Raw genomic sequence first — 13,286 nt, 5'->3', positions numbered from 1 at the left:
TCTCAGAAATACACAGAGAAAATTTCAAAACTCAATGTATTGGCAATAAGGCACCAAAATAAAATCTAGGGAAGAAAACTCTTATTTTTAAAGAAAGAACTTTTTCGTGTGTGTGTGTGTGTGTGTGTGTTGGTCCTAGGGCTTGAACTCAGGGTCTGAGTGTTGTCCCTTAGCGTTATCACTCAACACTAGCACTCTACCACTTGAGCCATACCTCTACTTCCAGCCTTTTGCTGGTAATTAGAAGTAAAAGATTCTCACTGACTTTCCTGCCTGGACTAGCTTCAAACCACGATCCTCAGATCTCAGCATCCTGAGTACATAGGATTACAGGCATGAGTCACTGGTGCCCAGTTTATGTTGAGCAGTTCAAATGCTGTTGCCCATGAAGATCAATTAGCATAAAAGTATTTTGAGGTTATACCCTATATGTCTTGCATATGAAATGTGAAGAACCACATATATATGTGATATATATAATACACAAACATACACACACACAGATATATGTTTTTTTTAACTTGTCCGTTTGCTGGGTAGTGCTAAATTTCAGGATTTTCTGCTCCATTCCTGGGACAGTTATAATTTCTTCTGATTTGCCTGTTAGCCAACTATTAACCTTAATTTTTCAGCATTAATATGATTCTAAAACAAAATAACAAGGAAAAATCAATTTAAGCCTAGTTAACTGAACTGACAAATAATAAATCATCAAAAGACAAATAAGGTAGATGTTTCCCTAATAGCCCTCCTAGATCGATAAGACAAAAAAAAAACAAGCCCAGTGTGAGACAATTCTGTGACTTAGCTTACAAAACCAGTACAATAAAGAGAGTAAAGTTACCATTGAGGTAAACAAGCTTCAAAGAGATCTTTGAGTAAGGAAATAAAAGTAGCTGAGCTGGATGGCTAATGGAGTAATAAATATGAGCTCATGTAAACAGTCCCTCATTCAGACAGTAAATAGTGGCCATTCCATGGTGAGTGACTTTGGACATACAACAATGGTAAGCAAAACCAATGACATTGCCAGACAGTTGCCACCCCTAACCCATGGGGCTTACAGTCTGGTAGTAGAGACCAGGGCTCAAGAAATGCTACTTGATTCTTCTAGGTCTTCAGTGTTCAGATGATCCTGTGATCCTGGAGTAAGCATGGACTGGACCACTGTGACAATCACACTAGAGTTCGAAATCTGTCCTGCAGAAAGCACTCCCCTGTAGGCCCTCGCCTCAAAGTATATACAGACTCAAAAAAATTACAAAACAATCAGGAAATCACAAAAACAAGATATACATGTTCAGGGTCAGAAGGTATTTGTCTAATTCAATATTTCTTTGGGTTTATGTTCCAGTTTCTAATGCTCCTGGAAGTTCAACCCCTATTGAAGATAAAACCCACACAATCAAATGACAAAAATGTATACCACAAATTTAAATGATATACTTGTTAATATCAAGAGTGGTTGTTAAAAAAATTATCAATAAAATTTCATTCTTAGTGTTGTCAATCCTTTCTGTTCTTACGCGCATAAGAAAGTATGTAACTTCAGCCACATGGGATACCAGGTGCCTTCAGAGACAGACAACTTTTATCCCACCTACCATCACCTGCCTTAACTTTAAGCAAGTTACACAACCTCTCAGAAAGCCAGCTTCATTGATGAAACAGAACTACTTCTACCTAGCCTACTTTCTGCCTCCACTTGATGATTGTATCAAACCCAATGGAAACAACTGAATCAGCCCAGGAGGTTTCAGAGAGTAGCAACCCAGGAAAAATGAAACCCCTCACAAATGCAACCTCTGTTCTCTTCAGATTGTGAAAGCTATGACACAGGCCCAGAGTGGCCTGGCCTCCTAGAGGACAATGAGCTGCCCTGCGTACAGGGATTACCTGGTTTCAGCAAACCTGGCCTGTGCAAAAGAATTCTGTTCCTCCCACAGAATCACGCTGTTCTCTCATAACACTTCCCACATCCAGTCAAAGGACACACATTTTTAAGCTATGACCTTTCTTGTGTGTGTGTGTGTGCCAGTCCTGGGGCTTGAACTCAAAGCCTGGGTATTGTCCCTGTGCTTTCTTTGCTCAAGGTTATCACTCTACCACTTGAGCCGCAGCTCCATTTCTGGCTTTTTGGTTGTTAATTGGAGATAAAAGTCTCATGGACTTTCCTGCCCAGGCTGGCTTTGAACCATGATTTTCAGATCTCAGCCTCCTAGGTAACTAGGATTACCCGTGTGAGCCACTGACGCATCAAAACTAAGATATTTAAGCAGTGATAATATAAAATATATTCACTGGCAACCTGAGATTTGAGAATTTAGTGGAAAACTTAATCCATTCCCTCTCTGAAAAATAGCTAAAAATTAGAAGATACAGTTAAAACTTCAACAAGTATAGTTTGACTTAAGCAATTACCCTATGATCCTGCTAATGAAAGTGAAACATTTAATCCTCTGACTTTCTCAAATTTCTTTCCCGTCTCCTTGGTTCTGTCTCATTGCCCTATCAGTCCTTCAACATATCCTCCATCATATTTTCCATCTGTCTACCAGTGTTAAGTCCCTAACCAAATCTGATACCTTCTGCTTCAAAACTTCCCAGTGCTCCTGGGCTAATCCTGGGGGAGCTGCACCCCCTCCACCCCACCCCCAGAGTGATGGTGACAAGAGTCTACATGGACATCCAAGTCCAGTGCTCTTTGCCTTTCTTATGCCATGAGGAAGGGAAGGTTGTCTTAGGCAAATATTTTAGACACTCAAGACTTTGGTGCTGATTCGTTCCAAGGACACTTTTAAATCAGTGTTAGAGCCACTCCAGCAAATCACAAAACTGACAGATAGGTTCATCTCGCAAAAAAAGGCAACAAAAACAAGAAGTTAGAGCAGAAGTTTGGGCCCTCATGCCATAATGCATCCTTTAGTTTAGAGCAATGCTTTAGTTCCAAGAATTTGATTTATAAACCAAGGCTTTATAGCCTAAAATACTGCTACATAATTTTGAATTGTGCCTGCCCTCTATACCCAAAAACAAGCAATACAAAGTGGTAAAACAATTATCTAGAAGATACAACTGAGAATATATTTTCTTCCATCTTTGGATAGCTCAGCACTGTCCAGGAATATGACACATAAGGTGCACTGTATCAAAGAATGGCCATGCATGCACAATGTGTCAGCTCATGGACCTTATAAGAATCAATAATTTTCACAATATCAATCATTTTACAATATTGCATTGTAATTCAAAAGCACAAAAATAAACATTTATGAACTGATGACTTACTTTAAAAAAATCCATGTCCAGGAACAAATACTGTAAAGCTATTGGTAGTCATGATTGTTTTATTAAATCAAAAGGAAATCTAATAGTCTACTGAAGAAGAAAAATCCTAAGTCAGTATATCTTCTTTATTAAAAGATTAAAATGAGAGCCAGGATCTAACCGCTCATGCCTGTAATCCTAGCAACTCAGGAAGCTGAAATCTGAATATTAAGCACCAAAAAAGCCAAAAGTGAAGCTGTGGCTCAAATGGTAGAGTATTAGCCTTGAGCAAAAAAGCTCAGCAGCAGTGCCCAGGCCCTGAGCTCAAGCCCCAGGACCATGAAGCCCTCCACCCCCAACCCTATCCCCCCAAAAAGCAAAATGAAGCAATGGGACTAGTTACTGGTAAGGAGGAAAATTTTCCCAAAGACCTCACCCATGTAATCAATATGCATCAGCAGAAGTATCTGTCCTTTGCAGGGCACTGACTGTTGCTATGGTGCTGCATCCACTTTGCAGGCTCCCATTAGTCTTCAACCTTCATGACCCAGGGGTAGAGGACCAGTAAAGAGCAGAACTATGGGAAGAGCAGTACCCAATTCTATCCCTAACTCCATGTTCCTCCTAGTTGGGCTAATACAGTTATTCCACCATTAACAAATATCTGAGAAACCCAGATCCTTAGGAACCTTGTTGGAGATGCTTATTACATATGCTTTGTTCTCTATTTCTATGGTGCCTATTGCCATAGTAACGAAGTACACAGATGGAAAAGTAGGCTAGAAATTCCAAAACAAGGAAGGAAGGGTAAGGAAAGGCCTGTGACTAGAGTTTCTTCTATCAAGTGGACAGCAAGTTAACAGGCAGCACTCTCTGAAAAGGTTAGGTTTACCCTTGTCTTTCTGAAAGCAACACAGGAAGTAGCCTTAAAATATTCAATAAATATTAGTGTTTGTTTACAGGAGGTAGACTTACTGGGCTTCTGCAATTAAAGCTACATATATTTTAACTACAAAATGTGGACGATGTAAACTGAAACTTTGATCTATTTTGGGACACCATGTACTAATTTCACAGTATGGGTGGATTACTACTACTTAACATTTTTTTGTTATTTTGTAGTAGTAAGAGTCAAGGCATCCGTTAAGGAAATGTGGCTGGAAAGATAAGGTGCCACAGTGAATATTTCTCAGGCAGTGACAAATTTATCTTCCAAGTTGCTATATAAAATGTCCCCAGAAGACATTACTATGTAGGGGTGACTTGTTTCCCCTCTAAAGTAGACACCACTCTGCAGGGAAAAAAAAAAACAAAAACTAGACAAGGCTTTTCCCATCTCCAGCCCTCTGCCATCTGCATATCCACTTATAAGGCAATATTAGTAACTCTTCTTAAACAAAGCTCCAGCTGTAAAAATTTCCTATTTCAAGATAGCTATTTCTTTGCTTTTTTTTCTTTTTGCCATCAGTCTGACTTCTTGCTGATTATTTTCTAGGAGACTTGAACATCAGGATTTATTTATGTTCTGCTACTGATCAGGAAATAGGAAAAATCCACCCACCACCCCCTACTTGGAGGGAGTAGGGTTAATCTACAGAAATAAAAATGGGTCAGGGAGGGCTGGGAATAGGGCCTGGTGGTAGAGTGCTTGCCTCATATGCATGAAGCCCTGGGTTCGATTCCTCAACACCACATAAATAGAAAAGGCTGGAAGTGGTGCTGTGGCTCAAGTGGTAGTGTGCTAGCCTTGAGCAAAAAGAAGCCCAGGGACAGTGCTCAGGCCCTAAGTCCAAGCCCCAGGACTGACAAAAAACAAAACAAACAAAAATGGGCCAAGCATCGGTGGCTCATACCTGTTATCCTAGCTACTCAGGAAGCTAAGATCTGAGAATTAAGATTCGAAGTCAGCCAGCCTATGCAGAAAAGTCCATGAGCCTCTTAACTCCAAAAAATCAGAAGTAGAACTTAAGCCTTGAGCAAAGAAGTTCAGGGGCAGTGCCCCACCCCTGAGTTCAAGCCCCAGGACTGGAACAAAAATAAAGTATACATCCAGATACTTTAGTAAAATACCACCAACTGGTAGTTTAATAACAACAAATGTTATTCACAGTTCTGGAGCCTGGGCACTGGAATGATTTGGTGTCTGGTGAAAAAGACCCTTTCCTCATGGATAGTGACTTCTCATGGTATCTTCACACAGTAGAAGGAGCAAGCCGGCTTCTTTGGGCCTTGTCATGATTTGGAATCTCCTGAGCCAATTATCTTCCAAGAGCCCTCAATACTGATAACATCTTGTGATACAAAACCTTCTCAAAGCTCCTAAGCTGGTTCTGGGTAAGCTAGGTGCTGACTGGAGGGTTAAAATGCACCTCCATACGCAGCCAGGGCAAGGGTGACCACATCTGAAGGAGGAATTCCAAATACCAGGAAAGATGCAGAAAAAAGTCCAGGTTATAGGGTACTCCTTGCAGGGAGAAAGAATTCTGGTGCCTTCGGGCAGCACTGGCACATCACAAATTCCCTTAAGGTAGCCTGCAAACCTGACTATCAACACCACCTCTTGAGTAACTGCATGATGACTCACAAGTGCTTTTGGAAGACAAGTCATAGCTCAGTTAGGGACTGCCTATTTCAACATTGAATTGTGGCCAGGAACAAACTCATTTTGTATTTTTTGCCTTAGAGAGATGAACTTTTAAAATCTTTACATAAACAGAATTCACCTTAAAGTGATCTAGTCAGAGCAAGACATAACTTGCCATCTGGGGCTGATTTGCCCTGCTCCTCACTCCCAGGCAAGTCAGGCCACACTATAGTGGCCTGCAAAGAATGGAGAAGGGGCGCCCTCCCAGGCTGTCCTAGGGATAAGAGAGGCAACATTTTCCCAGGACTCCCCACATTAGCTCAGCTAGACAGGGAAAGAAGACATGGCATTCCTGCCAATGGTATTCATCCTGGTGAGGCTGGGGACCTGCTTGTGCAAGCCTAACAGCCACAGGGGCTGCTCACTGGCCTGAGAAAGGCCATCCTAGGCACTATGATCCAGCTAGCCCTCTGGAACACACTGCCTCTGCCTCCCACCCTGGGCTCCTTTTCCTTGGGCTATTGGGTTGATTTGCAAGCAGCCTTCTTTTCTTCTTTTTCATTCTTGTGTTTGTCACACACACACACGCCTATAGTAGTGCTGGATTCGGAGCCTGGGCACTGTCCCTTAGCTTAGCTTTTTTGCTTGAGGCTAGCACCCTACCACTTGAGCCACACCTCCATCTGACTTTTTGGTGGTTAAACTGAGATAATTTTGATTACTTTGGTAGTTAATTGAAAGCATCTTATGGACTTTTCTGCCTGGACTGGCTTCAAACCATAATCCTCAGATCTCAACCTCCTGAGTAGCTAGGATTACAGATGTGAGCAACCAGTGACCAGCCAGCAAATAGCCTTTTTTAAAAGTCTTTCTTCCTCTGGCTATATGGCTATATGGCTTGACATTCTACTTGCTAAGGGTGATACAGGTAATTTTTCAACCATCTCTGAAAATACCTGTACAGATCCCTTGTGTCTGCTTGGTGTATCATGAAAAGAACCCTAAAGTTTGCCAGAATAGTGCAAATAAACTATAAAAGGATTTAACCCTTAATTATATAGTCCCTTCCACATTAACACTGTGTTATATACATTTAAAGATGACTGTCAACATTAATGCCTTCTTTGGAGTAAAACATGCAGGTTCCTACAGTTCCTGCAGGTTGGCTCAGCCCATGTAGGAGCTCATTTTTAAGATACTCCTCCATCAGGTACTACAGAAAAGTCACCACTCAACCCACTGACCGTAATAATTTGTACCTGCTTTCACAGCTCCTCTGTCTCAGTGGCAATGTTCATTCATTTGCAGTGATTGATGCACCTGTCTCTTTCAATAGGTGCCACCTCCACAAGGACAGAGACTCTCACCATTGCATCCTGAGCAGGTGGCATTGTGCCTGGAACACAGAAGGTACTTGATAACTGCTAAAAAGCACTAAGAAATAGACTCAATGATGGTAATGCCTGAGAATGACTACCAAAAATCATTCAAATCAAGGCTAAACAAGGTGAAGGCTTGTTTCAATGAGAAGGTACAAGGATGGTTTTGCTGTAGTTTGAGTTATAAAATGATTTGGGGACAATACTAAAATGTTTTATTAACAAGTTAAAAACATTCATTTGGATATGCCCAAAGATGACCAATTTTAAAACATTTTTAAAAGTAAGAGTAGGGGCTGGGGATATAGCCTAGTGGCAAGAGTGCCTGCCTCGGATACACGAGGCCCTAGGTTCGATTCCCCAGCACCACATATACAGAAAACGGCCAGAAGCGGCGCTGTGGCTCAAGTGGCAGAGTGCTAGCCTTGAGCGGGAAGAAGCCAGGGACAGTGCTCAAGCCCTGAGTCCAAGGCCCAGGACTGGCCAAAAAATAAAATAAAATAAAATAAAAATAAATAAAAAATAAAAATAAAAGTAAGAGTAATGCCGGATGCTGGTGACTCACTCCTATAATCCAGCCTACTCAGGAGGCTGAGCTCTGAGGATGGAAGTTCAAAACCCAGCAAAGCAAGAAAGTCTGAGAGATTCTTATCTCCAGTTAACAACCAAAAAGCCAGAAATAGAGCTGTGGCTAAAGTGATAGAGAGCCAGCCTTGAGCAGAAAACCTAAGCAACAGCAGTCCAGGCCCTTAGTTCAAGCCCCAGTACCCCATACATACACACACCCCAAACAAAATGGAGTAAGAGTTCATTCTAGGAAAGGTTCACTCAGGTTAGGCCAAATTAATAGGGAAAAGCAACCACTTCCTTTATCAGACAAGGTATTACGCACTTCAGATACACTTTTTCTCTTGGTCCTCATTTCTGCTCACTACCCTAGCTCACAGAAAGTGACCACAACTGCATGTGGAGTGCAGATCTGAGATTCTTATCCAGGTGTATTTGACATCTCAAATTCTGTGTTCAATCTACACTGTTTTCCATCTAAGAAATTAATGCTGACATTGAGTGATAATGTGTTGAATCCCGTCTTCTCCCATGACAAGGAACAACCCAGAAGTCTAGTTCTACCAAATGGAGCAAATGCCCAAATATGATACCAGAATTTGAATGCCAACATGATAGCAGAGAATTAACGAAAAGGAAGAGGAATACAAAAGTATTTACTAAGAGCTTCTTTCACGGGCTGGGGATATGGCCCAGTGGCAAGAGAGCTTGTCTCGTATACATGAGGCCCTGGGTTCGATTCCCCAGCACCACATATACAGAAAACGGCCACAAGTGGCGCTGTGGCTCAAGTGGCAGAGTGCTAGCCTTGAGCTAAAGGAAGCCAGGGACAGTGCTCAGGCCCTGAGTCCAAGGCCCAGGACTGGCCAAAAAAAAAAAAAAAAAAAAGAGCTTGTCTCGTAAGAGCTTCTTTCACACCAGATATTGTGGTACCTTCCTTAACTTGTGATTCTTGTATCCTTAAAAAATCCTTTAAGATAGCTAATACTAGTCAGAGGAAAAAAAAAAAGAGGTTTAGCATAATTGTGATGTTTGAATAACCCTAAATTCATTTCCTTCCTTTATTTCCTAGCCATATGCACCTCCTCACACTTTTTAGCCAGGAATGGAACTAAATGGCCACAGGACAATTATTTTCCAGATTCTATTCGAGGTGATCAGGCACTAAATTCTGAAGGGGACTGAGATGTAATAAGGAGTATCTGACAGTTTCTACAGAATTGCCTTAAGAGCACAGCAACTTTTTTAACTTCTTCTTTCTTTCCTTTCTTCACTTGCAATTTGGATGTCATAGCTGGAATTTCATTTTGGACCATGAGGTGGAGGCCTCATTTTTTGTATGGTAAAGCCAGTGGGTGGAAACAGTCTGTAGAATGAACTGCCAATCATCTCTGGATTGACTATTAGTGTTTTTTTATTTAATGTGAAAGAAACTAAACACCACTTTAATTAAGTCTTAGTTTTCTGCAGTCTCTGTGACTGGTTGATTTTTTTGTTTTGTATTAGATCCTGAGGTTTGAATTCAGGGTCTTGCACTTTGCAGACAGGTATTCTACCACTTCAGTCATGCTCCTGGACTTTTTTTTCTTGAATTGTTTTTCAAGTAGGGTCTAAAATTTATGCCCATGATTCTCCTATTCCTACGTATAACTACAATGATAGGTGTATGCTACCACATGCAGCTTTTCAATGATTAAGACAGGGAGAAGAAGGTCTCCTGGATTTTTGCTCCAAGTTGGCTTGAACTTGAACCTCCTGATCTCTGCTTTGCAAGTAGCTAGGATTAAAGGTATGAGCCACTGTGCCAGGTTAACTGGTAGCTAATCTTAACTAATCTAGGAGTTTATCCAAAGTGATGACAGAGTTCAAATGCAAGCTCATCAGTATGCAAAGTTCGGGTTCTTACATGAAAGCCCAAAGTACTGACTTGAAATTTGAAAAAATATTAGAGGAAAAGGATTTGACAAGAGAAAATAAATGTTTTCAACACAACACACCTAAGAATCCAAAGAAATATGCTACTCAACAGTAAAGCATTCGGTCTCCATCAAGGAGCAGAGGAAAATTTCAGTCACCTGCATGAAACTGAAAACAAAAAAAACATACAACTGGTTAATGGAACCTTTTGTGAAAGATGCTTTTAGTGAAGGGTGGGCCTTGGAGGAGTTGTAGTTTGCCAAGAGAGAAAACAGACAAGAAGAAATAATTACAAAGTACCCTGAATTCAAAGAAGCAGAAGATGAAGTTCAAATACACAGTCCAGCAAGGGACTAGGGGAATCATGTGACCCATATCAAAGACAGCAGAAAGGTCAAAGAGGCAAAAAACGAAAAGTCAAGGTTGAAGCCCTGCCAACTCATTTTTATTTATTTCCTTTACTGGTTTACAGTAGTGGGGAAGGGATACATATTATTTAAATTGTGTTGGAATTGAGTAGAATCCTAAATGAAAGGAAGTCATAGAACAGAGGGTTTATTATGACCCTTTCTTCAATTTCTAAACAGCAACTACAAGAATTTAGGAGAGAGATTCAGTGACAGAAATTAATTTTAAGGTCAATTTTAATGATCCAGAAAAAAGAAAAACAGGCTGTGTGTTTAATGTCGTCTGCAAAGGGCATTATTTTGCACATCAGAGAAAACTAAATCATAATAAAGGCAAGTTTAGAAAATATAGATAAAAAATAAAATCAAAGCACGCAAAAGCAATAAAAGGCAGAAATATGTAAACAGATAAGACACAAATTAGCAAGTACTTTACAACTGGCTAGATAAATGCTACTCTGAAACTGGGCATCCAATTTTCTTTTGGGTGGTCAGAGACCTAAGTTGTTTGCTGGTACATACTGTACTCAGGGAGTCAGAAAAGCAGTGGGAGATGTGTTACACAGAAGCTTGAAAGCCCTTCCATCAAGTGTGGAATAACATGCCGGATTCAGAATACATTCATTTCTCTTAACATCAGTGGAGAGTGGAGGATGCTGGGAAGGAGAAATAAAATTTGGATATTCAGCTTGAGAGACACTAAGTGAAAATCAGGCATTGGGTTTTGTATGGAAAATAAAAACAATTCTCTATAAGAATACTCAGGTATTTTTAAAAGACTTAAGAAGTTTTAAGTACTTGTTTTCAAGTTAAAATTGTGCCTGTTTTAGTGTTGAGGACTTAACTCAGTGAAAGAGCCCTTGCCTATAGCAAGTGCAAGACTCTGAGTTCAATCCTCAGCTCTGCAAAGAAGAAAGAAAGACTGGCTATTTACAAAGTTTTAAAATATTTTCCCCCTCCAACTTTGGAAAACAAACTAAAATGACAAAGCCCAGGTCACTGTAGGCAAATATCTACAGAGATTAGTCCAAAATAACTTTATGATATTCGTGTCAGTTATTTTGTTCAGGGCCCTTTGAATTAATGTTGTTTTCATTGTGAGGATTCTGAACATTAATGCAGCTATGAGGAATGTTTACAGGAGTGGAAAGAGGCTCAAAAAGAAATCTGAACTAACCAAAAGACATCTCTCCAAATATAAACATGTTCACACTGGGTGTTTCATGTGTTTCTAAACTTTCATGTTGAAGTTAAAACAAGCTGTTTCAAAGAACAGTAAACATAATTCTCATATGTGGATTAAGAAAGGTTTTTTTGGAAACTGGACACAAGAAGATGCCATGACTCAATAACACAATGGCAGCTTGGTTTATGTCACTCCTGAACCAAGGGCACTCTATAGCTCAGACAGGCATCAGACAAGTCAGGGCTTAAAGTCTTAAATCACAGGCCCAATTACCTGGGGGATTAGCTATCCTTTCATATTGTCTTCAAGAGTGGAGCAGCTGACTAGGAAAGCTAGGGGCAAAGGAAAGTTACCTTAGTACCCACAGCTCAGGGCATTTTTTGTTTGTCAGGATGTATAACCTGTGCACATGAAGGTACTGAAATTGTTAACTATAGCATAGTTTGAATTCTTTTTCCACACCTGATTCTACACTTACATTTAGAACACACCAATATACTATATGTATGTGCCATTTGGTTATATTATTGTTACTAATAGTAATCTTATTTTTGGTGCTGCGGATTGAAAATAAGGCCATGCTTGTGCTAAGCCTATACACTATCATTGAGTTACACCCCTAGCCCCAAATTTCTCCTTAAAGTACACTATTTAAATTGGCTAAATATTTACAACTTTCAGCTGGGTATCATTTTACAGTAAAGTTTTAAATTTGTTTTAGCTTTTGGACAAGGTGGTTATAGTCAGTAAGTCTACACATTTGTTTTTAAATTCAGGTTTGTCCTTTTTTAGGGGGGAGGGGGGCTGAAGTAGTCTTTCTGCTAACAAAGAATAGTCTCCCACAAATGCCATCTGACTGGCAGGGACCTATGGACTTTGGGAAGTCAGTTGAGGACGCAAATGAGGGAGCCAACGCTGAGCTTCCTTCTGACCTCCCAGCGCCGGGTTCAATAGCCCAGGGGAAGGAAACTCTGAACCTCTCGGTCGGTGAACACGGCAGACCCTCTCCCTCACATCACCACCAAACTGCAGGCGGATAACGGGTAGCCCCAATAGCACGAAATGTTTGCTGTCGGGCAACAGCCAGGGCAGGAGGCAAAGGAGAGCCAGCAAACCCCGGAGCCCCTCCAGGGAGCGCCCCTCACCTGGAGCAAGACCCCAGAGTGAGGAAGCCGCCTCCGGTGCTGCGGGGAAGGGACGCAGGGGGCCGCCAGGCGCGATCGCCCACTCCTTGCACCCGGAGGAGCCCAGCAGCCGGGAGAGGTCCTCCGGCGTCCTGCGCCGTCTCTCGCGGAGTCCAGGCGGCCGCCAAGCCGCCACTCGGCTCTGGTCGGGTTACCGGCCCACCGTCACACGCGCAGGTGAGGCGTGAACAGGTAACTGCACTTGCTCCCCGCCCCACCTGCTGCGTCCTCCTTGGCCGGGTCGCCCACCGCCACTCGCGCGGTCGGCTCGGCTCCTCCCCCGCGCGCCAGGGCGTCACGCACCGACCTACCTGCGCGACTCCAGCCCTGGACTCACGGGACTCCCGCGCCGCCCGCAGCGCGCAGCAAGCGCCGCGGGGCACGCCGGCCCCGCGCCCACACCGGCTCCGCACCCGCCCTGCACTGGCCCTGCACTTTCCCGGCGGCCACCAACGGTGGCTCAGCGGGAAGCCCCAGCGCTGCCCGACTCCCCGCCGCCCACCGGCTCCATTGTGACGCGGCGCGTTCCGCCCTCCAATGGGCGCGCGGCGGCGCGAACCGCTGACTAAGTTCGCGGCTAGAGGCGGAGCGGCTGGGGCGGGGCTAAGGGCTTGGAACGAGGTGGGGCATGGGTAAAGAAGGAGCGGCCTTGGCCGTGGGGGCGGGATGTACCTGATCGTGAGGCGTGTCCGGTGCTACGATTGGCTGAGCCTGGCCGTGTGGGCGAGGCCAGCGCTTGTGGGACGGGGCCTTTACTGCCGGGGGGCAGGGCCAGAGGCGGGGAATGGGGTGGGG

The 13,286-nt window shown here is 42.8% G+C and overlaps 1 protein-coding gene across 1 annotated transcript in view; it reads right to left on the bottom strand.

The window, feature by feature from the left end:
* The window catches only part of Lrrc8b (leucine rich repeat containing 8 VRAC subunit B), a 54,723-nt gene extending 41,716 nt beyond the window's left edge, over positions 1–13,007 (bottom strand). The window contains exon 1 of the mRNA XM_048351934.1: positions 12,803–13,007. The gene's annotated coding sequence lies outside the window, so the exon portion shown is untranslated. The remainder of the gene's footprint in view (positions 1–12,802) is intronic.
* Between the last annotated feature and the right edge of the window lie 279 nt (positions 13,008–13,286).

The sequence above is a fragment of the Perognathus longimembris genome, chromosome 7, assembly GCF_023159225.1.
Source record: "Perognathus longimembris pacificus isolate PPM17 chromosome 7, ASM2315922v1, whole genome shotgun sequence".
NCBI lineage: Eukaryota > Metazoa > Chordata > Mammalia > Rodentia > Heteromyidae > Perognathus > Perognathus longimembris.
Note: the sequence above shows the minus strand (reverse complement) of the source record. Positions and strands in the feature narration are given on the sequence as shown.